The 18178-nt window shown below is 55.5% G+C and overlaps 28 non-coding genes across 28 annotated transcripts; all 28 read left to right on the top strand.

Annotated features, from left to right (window-relative positions):
* Positions 1-753: 753 nt before the first annotated feature.
* Trnal-aag lies at positions 754-835 on the top strand. Its single transcript has one exon. It is a non-coding gene; the product is annotated as a tRNA-Leu (tRNA).
* Positions 836-915: 80 nt separating this feature from the next.
* Trnal-cag lies at positions 916-997 on the top strand. The gene has a single exon. It is a non-coding gene; the product is annotated as a tRNA-Leu (tRNA).
* A 1072-nt stretch (positions 998-2069) lies between these two features.
* Positions 2070-2151, top strand: Trnal-aag. The gene has a single exon. It is a non-coding gene; the product is annotated as a tRNA-Leu (tRNA).
* An 80-nt stretch (positions 2152-2231) lies between these two features.
* On the top strand, positions 2232-2313 carry Trnal-cag. The gene has a single exon. It is a non-coding gene; the product is annotated as a tRNA-Leu (tRNA).
* A 1072-nt stretch (positions 2314-3385) lies between these two features.
* Trnal-aag lies at positions 3386-3467 on the top strand. Its single transcript has one exon. It is a non-coding gene; the product is annotated as a tRNA-Leu (tRNA).
* An 80-nt stretch (positions 3468-3547) lies between these two features.
* On the top strand, positions 3548-3629 carry Trnal-cag. Its single transcript has one exon. It is a non-coding gene; the product is annotated as a tRNA-Leu (tRNA).
* Positions 3630-4701: 1072 nt separating this feature from the next.
* Trnal-aag lies at positions 4702-4783 on the top strand. Its single transcript has one exon. It is a non-coding gene; the product is annotated as a tRNA-Leu (tRNA).
* An 80-nt stretch (positions 4784-4863) lies between these two features.
* On the top strand, positions 4864-4945 carry Trnal-cag. The gene has a single exon. It is a non-coding gene; the product is annotated as a tRNA-Leu (tRNA).
* A 1072-nt stretch (positions 4946-6017) lies between these two features.
* Trnal-aag lies at positions 6018-6099 on the top strand. Its single transcript has one exon. It is a non-coding gene; the product is annotated as a tRNA-Leu (tRNA).
* Positions 6100-6179: 80 nt separating this feature from the next.
* Positions 6180-6261, top strand: Trnal-cag. The gene has a single exon. It is a non-coding gene; the product is annotated as a tRNA-Leu (tRNA).
* Positions 6262-7333: 1072 nt separating this feature from the next.
* Positions 7334-7415, top strand: Trnal-aag. The gene has a single exon. It is a non-coding gene; the product is annotated as a tRNA-Leu (tRNA).
* Positions 7416-7495: 80 nt separating this feature from the next.
* On the top strand, positions 7496-7577 carry Trnal-cag. Its single transcript has one exon. It is a non-coding gene; the product is annotated as a tRNA-Leu (tRNA).
* A 1072-nt stretch (positions 7578-8649) lies between these two features.
* On the top strand, positions 8650-8731 carry Trnal-aag. Its single transcript has one exon. It is a non-coding gene; the product is annotated as a tRNA-Leu (tRNA).
* Positions 8732-8811: 80 nt separating this feature from the next.
* Trnal-cag lies at positions 8812-8893 on the top strand. The gene has a single exon. It is a non-coding gene; the product is annotated as a tRNA-Leu (tRNA).
* Positions 8894-9965: 1072 nt separating this feature from the next.
* Trnal-aag lies at positions 9966-10047 on the top strand. The gene has a single exon. It is a non-coding gene; the product is annotated as a tRNA-Leu (tRNA).
* Positions 10048-10127: 80 nt separating this feature from the next.
* Trnal-cag lies at positions 10128-10209 on the top strand. The gene has a single exon. It is a non-coding gene; the product is annotated as a tRNA-Leu (tRNA).
* A 1072-nt stretch (positions 10210-11281) lies between these two features.
* Positions 11282-11363, top strand: Trnal-aag. Its single transcript has one exon. It is a non-coding gene; the product is annotated as a tRNA-Leu (tRNA).
* Positions 11364-11443: 80 nt separating this feature from the next.
* Positions 11444-11525, top strand: Trnal-cag. The gene has a single exon. It is a non-coding gene; the product is annotated as a tRNA-Leu (tRNA).
* A 1072-nt stretch (positions 11526-12597) lies between these two features.
* On the top strand, positions 12598-12679 carry Trnal-aag. Its single transcript has one exon. It is a non-coding gene; the product is annotated as a tRNA-Leu (tRNA).
* Positions 12680-12759: 80 nt separating this feature from the next.
* Positions 12760-12841, top strand: Trnal-cag. The gene has a single exon. It is a non-coding gene; the product is annotated as a tRNA-Leu (tRNA).
* A 1072-nt stretch (positions 12842-13913) lies between these two features.
* Trnal-aag lies at positions 13914-13995 on the top strand. The gene has a single exon. It is a non-coding gene; the product is annotated as a tRNA-Leu (tRNA).
* Positions 13996-14075: 80 nt separating this feature from the next.
* Trnal-cag lies at positions 14076-14157 on the top strand. The gene has a single exon. It is a non-coding gene; the product is annotated as a tRNA-Leu (tRNA).
* Positions 14158-15229: 1072 nt separating this feature from the next.
* On the top strand, positions 15230-15311 carry Trnal-aag. Its single transcript has one exon. It is a non-coding gene; the product is annotated as a tRNA-Leu (tRNA).
* Positions 15312-15391: 80 nt separating this feature from the next.
* Positions 15392-15473, top strand: Trnal-cag. Its single transcript has one exon. It is a non-coding gene; the product is annotated as a tRNA-Leu (tRNA).
* Positions 15474-16545: 1072 nt separating this feature from the next.
* On the top strand, positions 16546-16627 carry Trnal-aag. Its single transcript has one exon. It is a non-coding gene; the product is annotated as a tRNA-Leu (tRNA).
* Positions 16628-16707: 80 nt separating this feature from the next.
* On the top strand, positions 16708-16789 carry Trnal-cag. Its single transcript has one exon. It is a non-coding gene; the product is annotated as a tRNA-Leu (tRNA).
* A 1072-nt stretch (positions 16790-17861) lies between these two features.
* Trnal-aag lies at positions 17862-17943 on the top strand. The gene has a single exon. It is a non-coding gene; the product is annotated as a tRNA-Leu (tRNA).
* Positions 17944-18023: 80 nt separating this feature from the next.
* Positions 18024-18105, top strand: Trnal-cag. Its single transcript has one exon. It is a non-coding gene; the product is annotated as a tRNA-Leu (tRNA).
* Positions 18106-18178: the final 73 nt, after the last annotated feature.

The raw sequence follows: 18178 nt of genomic DNA, 5'->3' as shown, positions 1-18178 counted from the left end.
TCGATTCCCGGTACCGGAAATGCACATTTTATTGCTCCTCTTATGCGACTTGTCCCGACTTAGCTCGACTGACGCTCCGCTGACGCTTGCAGAAAACTACGTAAAATATGATTCGCGGCCACAAGTGACGGCGAGAGAGATGCGACATCTGTCCACCTCTTATCCGGGCACATACCTGCGGTCAACAGACTTGGAGGACTGCAAGACATTGCCACGGGGGTTGAATGCAGCTAACCACTCTGCTCAGTGTCCATCAGCGCGGGCACGTTCGTTTGCCAGTATACATATAATGGAGACCGCGTCTGACACAGCTGTTGCGAGACACAGTCGGCCGAGCTTTGCTGTGCACAGCCACTTGCAGTCGCGAGAGTTGAATTCCGCGGTGGCTCCGTGGCCGTGATCGTCTAGTGGTCAGGACATTGCGTTGTGGCCGCAACAACCCAGGCTCGAATCCGGGTCACGGCACTTTTTAAAGTTCTGCCTTGCTGTCGCTGCAATGACGATAGTGACCCAGTGATTGAAATCACGTTGCCCTCCTGATTTTGTGCTCATGTTCCTCAGGCTGCAGGTGGCACTACCGATTCCTTATAAACACGCGATGCCGCCGCACCAGGGCGCTGGCAGCTGCCTGTGTAGTTAATCTCTATTCGAAAAGGGCAGTCGTTCGAGGTGCGATGTTCGAGCAACCAGTCGCAGCAGATCAGGAAGCTGTGTCGTGCACTGCATTCTACAAATGCCAGGAACACTGGTGTAGGTAGCGTGGCCGAGCGGTCTAAGGCGCTGGTTTAAGGCACCAGTCTCTTCGGAGGCGTGGGTTCGAATCCCACCGCTGCCAATTTTTACTTCTCGTTTTTGTGCCATTGCGGTGTGTTCTCGTGGGGTAGAACGCAGCTCCTGTGACCGCCGCGTCGCGCAGGTAGCGTGGCCGAGCGGTCTAAGGCGCTGGTTTCAGGCACCAGTCTCTTCGGAGGCGTGGGTTCGAATCCCACCGCTGCCAACGTTTTCTGTCTCGAAAACAGGAGCACTGATTTCCCGCGAAGGAAAAAGCGCAGCGTCGGTTTCTTAAACTGTCGTAGCACAGTGGTGCGTGGTGTAACAACAGGATTCACCGGCGCAGTTTCGTCTCATGATTGCTGGCGTTCGTCTCCACGAGACGCGTCCCGAGCATGCCGTTCTACGAAGTGGAAACGTTAATTTTTGCAGTTGTCGTCAAGTAGCGGGTGGGCGCTCGCCGTGTTTGTTGGAGGAGTGCTTGTGTCGTTATCCGCTGTCGTCTAGTGGCTGGGATACCTGGCTCTCGCCCAGGAGGCCTGGGTTCGATTCCCGGTACCGGAAATGCACATTTTATTGCTCCTCTTATGCGACTTGTCCCGACTTAGCTCGACTGACGCTCCGCTGACGCTTGCAGAAAACTACGTAAAATATGATTCGCGGCCACAAGTGACGGCGAGAGAGATGCGACATCTGTCCACCTCTTATCCGGGCACATACCTGCGGTCAACAGACTTGGAGGACTGCAAGACATTGCCACGGGGGTTGAATGCAGCTAACCACTCTGCTCAGTGTCCATCAGCGCGGGCACGTTCGTTTGCCAGTATACATATAATGGAGACCGCGTCTGACACAGCTGTTGCGAGACACAGTCGGCCGAGCTTTGCTGTGCACAGCCACTTGCAGTCGCGAGAGTTGAATTCCGCGGTGGCTCCGTGGCCGTGATCGTCTAGTGGTCAGGACATTGCGTTGTGGCCGCAACAACCCAGGCTCGAATCCGGGTCACGGCACTTTTTAAAGTTCTGCCTTGCTGTCGCTGCAATGACGATAGTGACCCAGTGATTGAAATCACGTTGCCCTCCTGATTTTGTGCTCATGTTCCTCAGGCTGCAGGTGGCACTACCGATTCCTTATAAACACGCGATGCCGCCGCACCAGGGCGCTGGCAGCTGCCTGTGTAGTTAATCTCTATTCGAAAAGGGCAGTCGTTCGAGGTGCGATGTTCGAGCAACCAGTCGCAGCAGATCAGGAAGCTGTGTCGTGCACTGCATTCTACAAATGCCAGGAACACTGGTGTAGGTAGCGTGGCCGAGCGGTCTAAGGCGCTGGTTTAAGGCACCAGTCTCTTCGGAGGCGTGGGTTCGAATCCCACCGCTGCCAATTTTTACTTCTCGTTTTTGTGCCATTGCGGTGTGTTCTCGTGGGGTAGAACGCAGCTCCTGTGACCGCCGCGTCGCGCAGGTAGCGTGGCCGAGCGGTCTAAGGCGCTGGTTTCAGGCACCAGTCTCTTCGGAGGCGTGGGTTCGAATCCCACCGCTGCCAACGTTTTCTGTCTCGAAAACAGGAGCACTGATTTCCCGCGAAGGAAAAAGCGCAGCGTCGGTTTCTTAAACTGTCGTAGCACAGTGGTGCGTGGTGTAACAACAGGATTCACCGGCGCAGTTTCGTCTCATGATTGCTGGCGTTCGTCTCCACGAGACGCGTCCCGAGCATGCCGTTCTACGAAGTGGAAACGTTAATTTTTGCAGTTGTCGTCAAGTAGCGGGTGGGCGCTCGCCGTGTTTGTTGGAGGAGTGCTTGTGTCGTTATCCGCTGTCGTCTAGTGGCTGGGATACCTGGCTCTCGCCCAGGAGGCCTGGGTTCGATTCCCGGTACCGGAAATGCACATTTTATTGCTCCTCTTATGCGACTTGTCCCGACTTAGCTCGACTGACGCTCCGCTGACGCTTGCAGAAAACTACGTAAAATATGATTCGCGGCCACAAGTGACGGCGAGAGAGATGCGACATCTGTCCACCTCTTATCCGGGCACATACCTGCGGTCAACAGACTTGGAGGACTGCAAGACATTGCCACGGGGGTTGAATGCAGCTAACCACTCTGCTCAGTGTCCATCAGCGCGGGCACGTTCGTTTGCCAGTATACATATAATGGAGACCGCGTCTGACACAGCTGTTGCGAGACACAGTCGGCCGAGCTTTGCTGTGCACAGCCACTTGCAGTCGCGAGAGTTGAATTCCGCGGTGGCTCCGTGGCCGTGATCGTCTAGTGGTCAGGACATTGCGTTGTGGCCGCAACAACCCAGGCTCGAATCCGGGTCACGGCACTTTTTAAAGTTCTGCCTTGCTGTCGCTGCAATGACGATAGTGACCCAGTGATTGAAATCACGTTGCCCTCCTGATTTTGTGCTCATGTTCCTCAGGCTGCAGGTGGCACTACCGATTCCTTATAAACACGCGATGCCGCCGCACCAGGGCGCTGGCAGCTGCCTGTGTAGTTAATCTCTATTCGAAAAGGGCAGTCGTTCGAGGTGCGATGTTCGAGCAACCAGTCGCAGCAGATCAGGAAGCTGTGTCGTGCACTGCATTCTACAAATGCCAGGAACACTGGTGTAGGTAGCGTGGCCGAGCGGTCTAAGGCGCTGGTTTAAGGCACCAGTCTCTTCGGAGGCGTGGGTTCGAATCCCACCGCTGCCAATTTTTACTTCTCGTTTTTGTGCCATTGCGGTGTGTTCTCGTGGGGTAGAACGCAGCTCCTGTGACCGCCGCGTCGCGCAGGTAGCGTGGCCGAGCGGTCTAAGGCGCTGGTTTCAGGCACCAGTCTCTTCGGAGGCGTGGGTTCGAATCCCACCGCTGCCAACGTTTTCTGTCTCGAAAACAGGAGCACTGATTTCCCGCGAAGGAAAAAGCGCAGCGTCGGTTTCTTAAACTGTCGTAGCACAGTGGTGCGTGGTGTAACAACAGGATTCACCGGCGCAGTTTCGTCTCATGATTGCTGGCGTTCGTCTCCACGAGACGCGTCCCGAGCATGCCGTTCTACGAAGTGGAAACGTTAATTTTTGCAGTTGTCGTCAAGTAGCGGGTGGGCGCTCGCCGTGTTTGTTGGAGGAGTGCTTGTGTCGTTATCCGCTGTCGTCTAGTGGCTGGGATACCTGGCTCTCGCCCAGGAGGCCTGGGTTCGATTCCCGGTACCGGAAATGCACATTTTATTGCTCCTCTTATGCGACTTGTCCCGACTTAGCTCGACTGACGCTCCGCTGACGCTTGCAGAAAACTACGTAAAATATGATTCGCGGCCACAAGTGACGGCGAGAGAGATGCGACATCTGTCCACCTCTTATCCGGGCACATACCTGCGGTCAACAGACTTGGAGGACTGCAAGACATTGCCACGGGGGTTGAATGCAGCTAACCACTCTGCTCAGTGTCCATCAGCGCGGGCACGTTCGTTTGCCAGTATACATATAATGGAGACCGCGTCTGACACAGCTGTTGCGAGACACAGTCGGCCGAGCTTTGCTGTGCACAGCCACTTGCAGTCGCGAGAGTTGAATTCCGCGGTGGCTCCGTGGCCGTGATCGTCTAGTGGTCAGGACATTGCGTTGTGGCCGCAACAACCCAGGCTCGAATCCGGGTCACGGCACTTTTTAAAGTTCTGCCTTGCTGTCGCTGCAATGACGATAGTGACCCAGTGATTGAAATCACGTTGCCCTCCTGATTTTGTGCTCATGTTCCTCAGGCTGCAGGTGGCACTACCGATTCCTTATAAACACGCGATGCCGCCGCACCAGGGCGCTGGCAGCTGCCTGTGTAGTTAATCTCTATTCGAAAAGGGCAGTCGTTCGAGGTGCGATGTTCGAGCAACCAGTCGCAGCAGATCAGGAAGCTGTGTCGTGCACTGCATTCTACAAATGCCAGGAACACTGGTGTAGGTAGCGTGGCCGAGCGGTCTAAGGCGCTGGTTTAAGGCACCAGTCTCTTCGGAGGCGTGGGTTCGAATCCCACCGCTGCCAATTTTTACTTCTCGTTTTTGTGCCATTGCGGTGTGTTCTCGTGGGGTAGAACGCAGCTCCTGTGACCGCCGCGTCGCGCAGGTAGCGTGGCCGAGCGGTCTAAGGCGCTGGTTTCAGGCACCAGTCTCTTCGGAGGCGTGGGTTCGAATCCCACCGCTGCCAACGTTTTCTATCTCGAAAACAGGAGCACTGATTTCCCGCGAAGGAAAAAGCGCAGCGTCGGTTTCTTAAACTGTCGTAGCACAGTGGTGCGTGGTGTAACAACAGGATTCACCGGCGCAGTTTCGTCTCATGATTGCTGGCGTTCGTCTCCACGAGACGCGTCCCGAGCATGCCGTTCTACGAAGTGGAAACGTTAATTTTTGCAGTTGTCGTCAAGTAGCGGGTGGGCGCTCGCCGTGTTTGTTGGAGGAGTGCTTGTGTCGTTATCCGCTGTCGTCTAGTGGCTGGGATACCTGGCTCTCGCCCAGGAGGCCTGGGTTCGATTCCCGGTACCGGAAATGCACATTTTATTGCTCCTCTTATGCGACTTGTCCCGACTTAGCTCGACTGACGCTCCGCTGACGCTTGCAGAAAACTACGTAAAATATGATTCGCGGCCACAAGTGACGGCGAGAGAGATGCGACATCTGTCCACCTCTTATCCGGGCACATACCTGCGGTCAACAGACTTGGAGGACTGCAAGACATTGCCACGGGGGTTGAATGCAGCTAACCACTCTGCTCAGTGTCCATCAGCGCGGGCACGTTCGTTTGCCAGTATACATATAATGGAGACCGCGTCTGACACAGCTGTTGCGAGACACAGTCGGCCGAGCTTTGCTGTGCACAGCCACTTGCAGTCGCGAGAGTTGAATTCCGCGGTGGCTCCGTGGCCGTGATCGTCTAGTGGTCAGGACATTGCGTTGTGGCCGCAACAACCCAGGCTCGAATCCGGGTCACGGCACTTTTTAAAGTTCTGCCTTGCTGTCGCTGCAATGACGATAGTGACCCAGTGATTGAAATCACGTTGCCCTCCTGATTTTGTGCTCATGTTCCTCAGGCTGCAGGTGGCACTACCGATTCCTTATAAACACGCGATGCCGCCGCACCAGGGCGCTGGCAGCTGCCTGTGTAGTTAATCTCTATTCGAAAAGGGCAGTCGTTCGAGGTGCGATGTTCGAGCAACCAGTCGCAGCAGATCAGGAAGCTGTGTCGTGCACTGCATTCTACAAATGCCAGGAACACTGGTGTAGGTAGCGTGGCCGAGCGGTCTAAGGCGCTGGTTTAAGGCACCAGTCTCTTCGGAGGCGTGGGTTCGAATCCCACCGCTGCCAATTTTTACTTCTCGTTTTTGTGCCATTGCGGTGTGTTCTCGTGGGGTAGAACGCAGCTCCTGTGACCGCCGCGTCGCGCAGGTAGCGTGGCCGAGCGGTCTAAGGCGCTGGTTTCAGGCACCAGTCTCTTCGGAGGCGTGGGTTCGAATCCCACCGCTGCCAACGTTTTCTGTCTCGAAAACAGGAGCACTGATTTCCCGCGAAGGAAAAAGCGCAGCGTCGGTTTCTTAAACTGTCGTAGCACAGTGGTGCGTGGTGTAACAACAGGATTCACCGGCGCAGTTTCGTCTCATGATTGCTGGCGTTCGTCTCCACGAGACGCGTCCCGAGCATGCCGTTCTACGAAGTGGAAACGTTAATTTTTGCAGTTGTCGTCAAGTAGCGGGTGGGCGCTCGCCGTGTTTGTTGGAGGAGTGCTTGTGTCGTTATCCGCTGTCGTCTAGTGGCTGGGATACCTGGCTCTCGCCCAGGAGGCCTGGGTTCGATTCCCGGTACCGGAAATGCACATTTTATTGCTCCTCTTATGCGACTTGTCCCGACTTAGCTCGACTGACGCTCCGCTGACGCTTGCAGAAAACTACGTAAAATATGATTCGCGGCCACAAGTGACGGCGAGAGAGATGCGACATCTGTCCACCTCTTATCCGGGCACATACCTGCGGTCAACAGACTTGGAGGACTGCAAGACATTGCCACGGGGGTTGAATGCAGCTAACCACTCTGCTCAGTGTCCATCAGCGCGGGCACGTTCGTTTGCCAGTATACATATAATGGAGACCGCGTCTGACACAGCTGTTGCGAGACACAGTCGGCCGAGCTTTGCTGTGCACAGCCACTTGCAGTCGCGAGAGTTGAATTCCGCGGTGGCTCCGTGGCCGTGATCGTCTAGTGGTCAGGACATTGCGTTGTGGCCGCAACAACCCAGGCTCGAATCCGGGTCACGGCACTTTTTAAAGTTCTGCCTTGCTGTCGCTGCAATGACGATAGTGACCCAGTGATTGAAATCACGTTGCCCTCCTGATTTTGTGCTCATGTTCCTCAGGCTGCAGGTGGCACTACCGATTCCTTATAAACACGCGATGCCGCCGCACCAGGGCGCTGGCAGCTGCCTGTGTAGTTAATCTCTATTCGAAAAGGGCAGTCGTTCGAGGTGCGATGTTCGAGCAACCAGTCGCAGCAGATCAGGAAGCTGTGTCGTGCACTGCATTCTACAAATGCCAGGAACACTGGTGTAGGTAGCGTGGCCGAGCGGTCTAAGGCGCTGGTTTAAGGCACCAGTCTCTTCGGAGGCGTGGGTTCGAATCCCACCGCTGCCAATTTTTACTTCTCGTTTTTGTGCCATTGCGGTGTGTTCTCGTGGGGTAGAACGCAGCTCCTGTGACCGCCGCGTCGCGCAGGTAGCGTGGCCGAGCGGTCTAAGGCGCTGGTTTCAGGCACCAGTCTCTTCGGAGGCGTGGGTTCGAATCCCACCGCTGCCAACGTTTTCTGTCTCGAAAACAGGAGCACTGATTTCCCGCGAAGGAAAAAGCGCAGCGTCGGTTTCTTAAACTGTCGTAGCACAGTGGTGCGTGGTGTAACAACAGGATTCACCGGCGCAGTTTCGTCTCATGATTGCTGGCGTTCGTCTCCACGAGACGCGTCCCGAGCATGCCGTTCTACGAAGTGGAAACGTTAATTTTTGCAGTTGTCGTCAAGTAGCGGGTGGGCGCTCGCCGTGTTTGTTGGAGGAGTGCTTGTGTCGTTATCCGCTGTCGTCTAGTGGCTGGGATACCTGGCTCTCGCCCAGGAGGCCTGGGTTCGATTCCCGGTACCGGAAATGCACATTTTATTGCTCCTCTTATGCGACTTGTCCCGACTTAGCTCGACTGACGCTCCGCTGACGCTTGCAGAAAACTACGTAAAATATGATTCGCGGCCACAAGTGACGGCGAGAGAGATGCGACATCTGTCCACCTCTTATCCGGGCACATACCTGCGGTCAACAGACTTGGAGGACTGCAAGACATTGCCACGGGGGTTGAATGCAGCTAACCACTCTGCTCAGTGTCCATCAGCGCGGGCACGTTCGTTTGCCAGTATACATATAATGGAGACCGCGTCTGACACAGCTGTTGCGAGACACAGTCGGCCGAGCTTTGCTGTGCACAGCCACTTGCAGTCGCGAGAGTTGAATTCCGCGGTGGCTCCGTGGCCGTGATCGTCTAGTGGTCAGGACATTGCGTTGTGGCCGCAACAACCCAGGCTCGAATCCGGGTCACGGCACTTTTTAAAGTTCTGCCTTGCTGTCGCTGCAATGACGATAGTGACCCAGTGATTGAAATCACGTTGCCCTCCTGATTTTGTGCTCATGTTCCTCAGGCTGCAGGTGGCACTACCGATTCCTTATAAACACGCGATGCCGCCGCACCAGGGCGCTGGCAGCTGCCTGTGTAGTTAATCTCTATTCGAAAAGGGCAGTCGTTCGAGGTGCGATGTTCGAGCAACCAGTCGCAGCAGATCAGGAAGCTGTGTCGTGCACTGCATTCTACAAATGCCAGGAACACTGGTGTAGGTAGCGTGGCCGAGCGGTCTAAGGCGCTGGTTTAAGGCACCAGTCTCTTCGGAGGCGTGGGTTCGAATCCCACCGCTGCCAATTTTTACTTCTCGTTTTTGTGCCATTGCGGTGTGTTCTCGTGGGGTAGAACGCAGCTCCTGTGACCGCCGCGTCGCGCAGGTAGCGTGGCCGAGCGGTCTAAGGCGCTGGTTTCAGGCACCAGTCTCTTCGGAGGCGTGGGTTCGAATCCCACCGCTGCCAACGTTTTCTGTCTCGAAAACAGGAGCACTGATTTCCCGCGAAGGAAAAAGCGCAGCGTCGGTTTCTTAAACTGTCGTAGCACAGTGGTGCGTGGTGTAACAACAGGATTCACCGGCGCAGTTTCGTCTCATGATTGCTGGCGTTCGTCTCCACGAGACGCGTCCCGAGCATGCCGTTCTACGAAGTGGAAACGTTAATTTTTGCAGTTGTCGTCAAGTAGCGGGTGGGCGCTCGCCGTGTTTGTTGGAGGAGTGCTTGTGTCGTTATCCGCTGTCGTCTAGTGGCTGGGATACCTGGCTCTCGCCCAGGAGGCCTGGGTTCGATTCCCGGTACCGGAAATGCACATTTTATTGCTCCTCTTATGCGACTTGTCCCGACTTAGCTCGACTGACGCTCCGCTGACGCTTGCAGAAAACTACGTAAAATATGATTCGCGGCCACAAGTGACGGCGAGAGAGATGCGACATCTGTCCACCTCTTATCCGGGCACATACCTGCGGTCAACAGACTTGGAGGACTGCAAGACATTGCCACGGGGGTTGAATGCAGCTAACCACTCTGCTCAGTGTCCATCAGCGCGGGCACGTTCGTTTGCCAGTATACATATAATGGAGACCGCGTCTGACACAGCTGTTGCGAGACACAGTCGGCCGAGCTTTGCTGTGCACAGCCACTTGCAGTCGCGAGAGTTGAATTCCGCGGTGGCTCCGTGGCCGTGATCGTCTAGTGGTCAGGACATTGCGTTGTGGCCGCAACAACCCAGGCTCGAATCCGGGTCACGGCACTTTTTAAAGTTCTGCCTTGCTGTCGCTGCAATGACGATAGTGACCCAGTGATTGAAATCACGTTGCCCTCCTGATTTTGTGCTCATGTTCCTCAGGCTGCAGGTGGCACTACCGATTCCTTATAAACACGCGATGCCGCCGCACCAGGGCGCTGGCAGCTGCCTGTGTAGTTAATCTCTATTCGAAAAGGGCAGTCGTTCGAGGTGCGATGTTCGAGCAACCAGTCGCAGCAGATCAGGAAGCTGTGTCGTGCACTGCATTCTACAAATGCCAGGAACACTGGTGTAGGTAGCGTGGCCGAGCGGTCTAAGGCGCTGGTTTAAGGCACCAGTCTCTTCGGAGGCGTGGGTTCGAATCCCACCGCTGCCAATTTTTACTTCTCGTTTTTGTGCCATTGCGGTGTGTTCTCGTGGGGTAGAACGCAGCTCCTGTGACCGCCGCGTCGCGCAGGTAGCGTGGCCGAGCGGTCTAAGGCGCTGGTTTCAGGCACCAGTCTCTTCGGAGGCGTGGGTTCGAATCCCACCGCTGCCAACGTTTTCTGTCTCGAAAACAGGAGCACTGATTTCCCGCGAAGGAAAAAGCGCAGCGTCGGTTTCTTAAACTGTCGTAGCACAGTGGTGCGTGGTGTAACAACAGGATTCACCGGCGCAGTTTCGTCTCATGATTGCTGGCGTTCGTCTCCACGAGACGCGTCCCGAGCATGCCGTTCTACGAAGTGGAAACGTTAATTTTTGCAGTTGTCGTCAAGTAGCGGGTGGGCGCTCGCCGTGTTTGTTGGAGGAGTGCTTGTGTCGTTATCCGCTGTCGTCTAGTGGCTGGGATACCTGGCTCTCGCCCAGGAGGCCTGGGTTCGATTCCCGGTACCGGAAATGCACATTTTATTGCTCCTCTTATGCGACTTGTCCCGACTTAGCTCGACTGACGCTCCGCTGACGCTTGCAGAAAACTACGTAAAATATGATTCGCGGCCACAAGTGACGGCGAGAGAGATGCGACATCTGTCCACCTCTTATCCGGGCACATACCTGCGGTCAACAGACTTGGAGGACTGCAAGACATTGCCACGGGGGTTGAATGCAGCTAACCACTCTGCTCAGTGTCCATCAGCGCGGGCACGTTCGTTTGCCAGTATACATATAATGGAGACCGCGTCTGACACAGCTGTTGCGAGACACAGTCGGCCGAGCTTTGCTGTGCACAGCCACTTGCAGTCGCGAGAGTTGAATTCCGCGGTGGCTCCGTGGCCGTGATCGTCTAGTGGTCAGGACATTGCGTTGTGGCCGCAACAACCCAGGCTCGAATCCGGGTCACGGCACTTTTTAAAGTTCTGCCTTGCTGTCGCTGCAATGACGATAGTGACCCAGTGATTGAAATCACGTTGCCCTCCTGATTTTGTGCTCATGTTCCTCAGGCTGCAGGTGGCACTACCGATTCCTTATAAACACGCGATGCCGCCGCACCAGGGCGCTGGCAGCTGCCTGTGTAGTTAATCTCTATTCGAAAAGGGCAGTCGTTCGAGGTGCGATGTTCGAGCAACCAGTCGCAGCAGATCAGGAAGCTGTGTCGTGCACTGCATTCTACAAATGCCAGGAACACTGGTGTAGGTAGCGTGGCCGAGCGGTCTAAGGCGCTGGTTTAAGGCACCAGTCTCTTCGGAGGCGTGGGTTCGAATCCCACCGCTGCCAATTTTTACTTCTCGTTTTTGTGCCATTGCGGTGTGTTCTCGTGGGGTAGAACGCAGCTCCTGTGACCGCCGCGTCGCGCAGGTAGCGTGGCCGAGCGGTCTAAGGCGCTGGTTTCAGGCACCAGTCTCTTCGGAGGCGTGGGTTCGAATCCCACCGCTGCCAACGTTTTCTGTCTCGAAAACAGGAGCACTGATTTCCCGCGAAGGAAAAAGCGCAGCGTCGGTTTCTTAAACTGTCGTAGCACAGTGGTGCGTGGTGTAACAACAGGATTCACCGGCGCAGTTTCGTCTCATGATTGCTGGCGTTCGTCTCCACGAGACGCGTCCCGAGCATGCCGTTCTACGAAGTGGAAACGTTAATTTTTGCAGTTGTCGTCAAGTAGCGGGTGGGCGCTCGCCGTGTTTGTTGGAGGAGTGCTTGTGTCGTTATCCGCTGTCGTCTAGTGGCTGGGATACCTGGCTCTCGCCCAGGAGGCCTGGGTTCGATTCCCGGTACCGGAAATGCACATTTTATTGCTCCTCTTATGCGACTTGTCCCGACTTAGCTCGACTGACGCTCCGCTGACGCTTGCAGAAAACTACGTAAAATATGATTCGCGGCCACAAGTGACGGCGAGAGAGATGCGACATCTGTCCACCTCTTATCCGGGCACATACCTGCGGTCAACAGACTTGGAGGACTGCAAGACATTGCCACGGGGGTTGAATGCAGCTAACCACTCTGCTCAGTGTCCATCAGCGCGGGCACGTTCGTTTGCCAGTATACATATAATGGAGACCGCGTCTGACACAGCTGTTGCGAGACACAGTCGGCCGAGCTTTGCTGTGCACAGCCACTTGCAGTCGCGAGAGTTGAATTCCGCGGTGGCTCCGTGGCCGTGATCGTCTAGTGGTCAGGACATTGCGTTGTGGCCGCAACAACCCAGGCTCGAATCCGGGTCACGGCACTTTTTAAAGTTCTGCCTTGCTGTCGCTGCAATGACGATAGTGACCCAGTGATTGAAATCACGTTGCCCTCCTGATTTTGTGCTCATGTTCCTCAGGCTGCAGGTGGCACTACCGATTCCTTATAAACACGCGATGCCGCCGCACCAGGGCGCTGGCAGCTGCCTGTGTAGTTAATCTCTATTCGAAAAGGGCAGTCGTTCGAGGTGCGATGTTCGAGCAACCAGTCGCAGCAGATCAGGAAGCTGTGTCGTGCACTGCATTCTACAAATGCCAGGAACACTGGTGTAGGTAGCGTGGCCGAGCGGTCTAAGGCGCTGGTTTAAGGCACCAGTCTCTTCGGAGGCGTGGGTTCGAATCCCACCGCTGCCAATTTTTACTTCTCGTTTTTGTGCCATTGCGGTGTGTTCTCGTGGGGTAGAACGCAGCTCCTGTGACCGCCGCGTCGCGTAGGTAGCGTGGCCGAGCGGTCTAAGGCGCTGGTTTCAGGCACCAGTCTCTTCGGAGGCGTGGGTTCGAATCCCACCGCTGCCAACGTTTTCTGTCTCGAAAACAGGAGCACTGATTTCCCGCGAAGGAAAAAGCGCAGCGTCGGTTTCTTAAACTGTCGTAGCACAGTGGTGCGTGGTGTAACAACAGGATTCACCGGCGCAGTTTCGTCTCATGATTGCTGGCGTTCGTCTCCACGAGACGCGTCCCGAGCATGCCGTTCTACGAAGTGGAAACGTTAATTTTTGCAGTTGTCGTCAAGTAGCGGGTGGGCGCTCGCCGTGTTTGTTGGAGGAGTGCTTGTGTCGTTATCCGCTGTCGTCTAGTGGCTGGGATACCTGGCTCTCGCCCAGGAGGCCTGGGTTCGATTCCCGGTACCGGAAATGCACATTTTATTGCTCCTCTTATGCGACTTGTCCCGACTTAGCTCGACTGACGCTCCGCTGACGCTTGCAGAAAACTACGTAAAATATGATTCGCGGCCACAAGTGACGGCGAGAGAGATGCGACATCTGTCCACCTCTTATCCGGGCACATACCTGCGGTCAACAGACTTGGAGGACTGCAAGACATTGCCACGGGGGTTGAATGCAGCTAACCACTCTGCTCAGTGTCCATCAGCGCGGGCACGTTCGTTTGCCAGTATACATATAATGGAGACCGCGTCTGACACAGCTGTTGCGAGACACAGTCGGCCGAGCTTTGCTGTGCACAGCCACTTGCAGTCGCGAGAGTTGAATTCCGCGGTGGCTCCGTGGCCGTGATCGTCTAGTGGTCAGGACATTGCGTTGTGGCCGCAACAACCCAGGCTCGAATCCGGGTCACGGCACTTTTTAAAGTTCTGCCTTGCTGTCGCTGCAATGACGATAGTGACCCAGTGATTGAAATCACGTTGCCCTCCTGATTTTGTGCTCATGTTCCTCAGGCTGCAGGTGGCACTACCGATTCCTTATAAACACGCGATGCCGCCGCACCAGGGCGCTGGCAGCTGCCTGTGTAGTTAATCTCTATTCGAAAAGGGCAGTCGTTCGAGGTGCGATGTTCGAGCAACCAGTCGCAGCAGATCAGGAAGCTGTGTCGTGCACTGCATTCTACAAATGCCAGGAACACTGGTGTAGGTAGCGTGGCCGAGCGGTCTAAGGCGCTGGTTTAAGGCACCAGTCTCTTCGGAGGCGTGGGTTCGAATCCCACCGCTGCCAATTTTTACTTCTCGTTTTTGTGCCATTGCGGTGTGTTCTCGTGGGGTAGAACGCAGCTCCTGTGACCGCCGCGTCGCGCAGGTAGCGTGGCCGAGCGGTCTAAGGCGCTGGTTTCAGGCACCAGTCTCTTCGGAGGCGTGGGTTCGAATCCCACCGCTGCCAACGTTTTCTGTCTCGAAAACAGGAGCACTGATTTCCCGCGAAGGAAAAAGCGCAGCGTCGGTTTCTTAAACTGTCGTACCACAGTGGTGCGTGGTGTAACAACAGGATTCACCGGCGCAGTTTCGTCTCATGATTGCTGGCGTTCGTCTCCACGAGACGCGTCCCGAGCATGCCGTTCTACGAAGTGGAAACGTTAATTTTTGCAGTTGTCGTCAAGTAGCGGGTGGGCGCTCGCCGTGTTTGTTGGAGGAGTGCTTGTGTCGTTATCCGCTGTCGTCTAGTGGCTGGGATACCTGGCTCTCGCCCAGGAGGCCTGGGTTCGATTCCCGGTACCGGAAATGCACATTTTATTGCTCCTCTTATGCGACTTGTCCCGACTTAGCTCGACTGACGCTCCGCTGACGCTTGCAGAAAACTACGTAAAATATGATTCGCGGCCACAAGTGACGGCGAGAGAGATGCGACATCTGTCCACCTCTTATCCGGGCACATACCTGCGGTCAACAGACTTGGAGGACTGCAAGACATTGCCACGGGGGTTGAATGCAGCTAACCACTCTGCTCAGTGTCCATCAGCGCGGGCACGTTCGTTTGCCAGTATACATATAATGGAGACCGCGTCTGACACAGCTGTTGCGAGACACAGTCGGCCGAGCTTTGCTGTGCACAGCCACTTGCAGTCGCGAGAGTTGAATTCCGCGGTGGCTCCGTGGCCGTGATCGTCTAGTGGTCAGGACATTGCGTTGTGGCCGCAACAACCCAGGCTCGAATCCGGGTCACGGCACTTTTTAAAGTTCTGCCTTGCTGTCGCTGCAATGACGATAGTGACCCAGTGATTGAAATCACGTTGCCCTCCTGATTTTGTGCTCATGTTCCTCAGGCTGCAGGTGGCACTACCGATTCCTTATAAACACGCGATGCCGCCGCACCAGGGCGCTGGCAGCTGCCTGTGTAGTTAATCTCTATTCGAAAAGGGCAGTCGTTCGAGGTGCGATGTTCGAGCAACCAGTCGCAGCAGATCAGGAAGCTGTGTCGTGCACTGCATTCTACAAATGCCAGGAACACTGGTGTAGGTAGCGTGGCCGAGCGGTCTAAGGCGCTGGTTTAAGGCACCAGTCTCTTCGGAGGCGTGGGTTCGAATCCCACCGCTGCCAATTTTTACTTCTCGTTTTTGTGCCATTGCGGTGTGTTCTCGTGGGGTAGAACGCAGCTCCTGTGACCGCCGCGTCGCGTAGGTAGCGTGGCCGAGCGGTCTAAGGCGCTGGTTTCAGGCACCAGTCTCTTCGGAGGCGTGGGTTCGAATCCCACCGCTGCCAACGTTTTCTGTCTCGAAAACAGGAGCACTGATTTCCCGCGAAGGAAAAAGCGCAGCGTCGGTTTCTTAAACTGTCGTAGCACAGTGGTGCGTGGTGTAACAACAGGATTCACCGGCGCAGTTTCGTCTCATGATTGCTGGCGTTCGTCTCCACGAGACGCGTCCCGAGCATGCCGTTCTACGAAGTGGAAACGTTAATTTTTGCAGTTGTCGTCAAGTAGCGGGTGGGCGCTCGCCGTGTTTGTTGGAGGAGTGCTTGTGTCGTTATCCGCTGTCGTCTAGTGGCTGGGATACCTGGCTCTCGCCCAGGAGGCCTGGGTTCGATTCCCGGTACCGGAAATGCACATTTTATTGCTCCTCTTATGCGACTTGTCCCGACTTAGCTCGACTGACGCTCCGCTGACGCTTGCAGAAAACTACGTAAAATATGATTCGCGGCCACAAGTGACGGCGAGAGAGATGCGACATCTGTCCACCTCTTATCCGGGCACATACCTGCGGTCAACAGACTTGGAGGACTGCAAGACATTGCCACGGGGGTTGAATGCAGCTAACCACTCTGCTCAGTGTCCATCAGCGCGGGCACGTTCGTTTGCCAGTATACATATAATGGAGACCGCGTCTGACACAGCTGTTGCGAGACACAGTCGGCCGAGCTTTGCTGTGCACAGCCACTTGCAGTCGCGAGAGTTGAATTCCGCGGTGGCTCCGTGGCCGTGATCGTCTAGTGGTCAGGACATTGCGTTGTGGCCGCAACAACCCAGGCTCGAATCCGGGTCACGGCACTTTTTAAAGTTCTGCCTTGCTGTCGCTGCAATGACGATAGTGACCCAGTGATTGAAATCACGTTGCCCTCCTGATTTTGTGCTCATGTTCCTCAGGCTGCAGGTGGCACTACCGATTCCTTATAAACACGCGATGCCGCCGCACCAGGGCGCTGGCAGCTGCCTGTGTAGTTAATCTCTATTCGAAAAGGGCAGTCGTTCGAGGTGCGATGTTCGAGCAACCAGTCGCAGCAGATCAGGAAGCTGTGTCGTGCACTGCATTCTACAAATGCCAGGAACACTGGTGTAGGTAGCGTGGCCGAGCGGTCTAAGGCGCTGGTTTAAGGCACCAGTCTCTTCGGAGGCGTGGGTTCGAATCCCACCGCTGCCAATTTTTACTTCTCGTTTTTGTGCCATTGCGGTGTGTTCTCGTGGGGTAGAACGCAGCTCCTGTGACCGCCGCGTCGCGCAGGTAGCGTGGCCGAGCGGTCTAAGGCGCTGGTTTCAGGCACCAGTCTCTTCGGAGGCGTGGGTTCGAATCCCACCGCTGCCAACGTTTTCTGTCTCGAAAACAGGAGCACTGATTTCCCGCGAAGGAAAAAGCGCAGCGTCGGTTTCTTAAACTGTCGTACCACAGTGGTGCGTGGTGTAACAACAGGATTCACCGGCGCAGTTTCGTCTCATGATTGCTGGCGTTCGTCTCCACGAGACGCGTCCCGAGCATGCCGTTCTACGAAGTGGAAACGTTAATTTTTGCAGTTGTCGTCAAGTAGCGGGTGGGCGCTCGCCGTGTTTGTTGGAGGAGTGCTTGTGTCGTTATCCGCTGTCGTCTAGTGGCTGGGATACCTGGCTCTCGCCCAGGAGGCCTGGGTTCGATTCCCGGTACCGGAAATGCACATTTTATTGCTCCTCTTATGCGACTTGTCCCGACTTAGCTCGACTGACGCTCCGCTGACGCTTGCAGAAAACTACGTAAAATATGATTCGCGGCCACAAGTGACGGCGAGAGAGATGCGACATCTGTCCACCTCTTATCCGGGCACATACCTGCGGTCAACAGACTTGGAGGACTGCAAGACATTGCCACGGGGGTTGAATGCAGCTAACCACTCTGCTCAGTGTCCATCAGCGCGGGCACGTTCGTTTGCCAGTATACATATAATGGAGACCGCGTCTGACACAGCTGTTGCGAGACACAGTCGGCCGAGCTTTGCTGTGCACAGCCACTTGCAGTCGCGAGAGTTGAATTCCGCGGTGGCTCCGTGGCCGTGATCGTCTAGTGGTCAGGACATTGCGTTGTGGCCGCAACAACCCAGGCTCGAATCCGGGTCACGGCACTTTTTAAAGTTCTGCCTTGCTGTCGCTGCAATGACGATAGTGACCCAGTGATTGAAATCACGTTGCCCTCCTGATTTTGTGCTCATGTTCCTCAGGCTGCAGGTGGCACTACCGATTCCTTATAAACACGCGATGCCGCCGCACCAGGGCGCTGGCAGCTGCCTGTGTAGTTAATCTCTATTCGAAAAGGGCAGTCGTTCGAGGTGCGATGTTCGAGCAACCAGTCGCAGCAGATCAGGAAGCTGTGTCGTGCACTGCATTCTACAAATGCCAGGAACACTGGTGTAGGTAGCGTGGCCGAGCGGTCTAAGGCGCTGGTTTAAGGCACCAGTCTCTTCGGAGGCGTGGGTTCGAATCCCACCGCTGCCAATTTTTACTTCTCGTTTTTGTGCCATTGCGGTGTGTTCTCGTGGGGTAGAACGCAGCTCCTGTGACCGCCGCGTCGCGCAGGTAGCGTGGCCGAGCGGTCTAAGGCGCTGGTTTCAGGCACCAGTCTCTTCGGAGGCGTGGGTTCGAATCCCACCGCTGCCAACGTTTTCTGTCTCGAAAACAGGAGCACTGATTTCCCGCGAAGGAAAAAGCGCAGCGTCGGTTTCTTAAACTG

Source organism: Schistocerca piceifrons, unplaced genomic scaffold (genome assembly GCF_021461385.2).
Source record: "Schistocerca piceifrons isolate TAMUIC-IGC-003096 unplaced genomic scaffold, iqSchPice1.1 HiC_scaffold_2418, whole genome shotgun sequence".
Taxonomy (NCBI): domain Eukaryota; kingdom Metazoa; phylum Arthropoda; class Insecta; order Orthoptera; family Acrididae; genus Schistocerca; species Schistocerca piceifrons.
The sequence above is the reverse complement of the archived record's forward strand: the minus strand, read 5'-3'. Positions and strand labels throughout refer to the sequence as shown.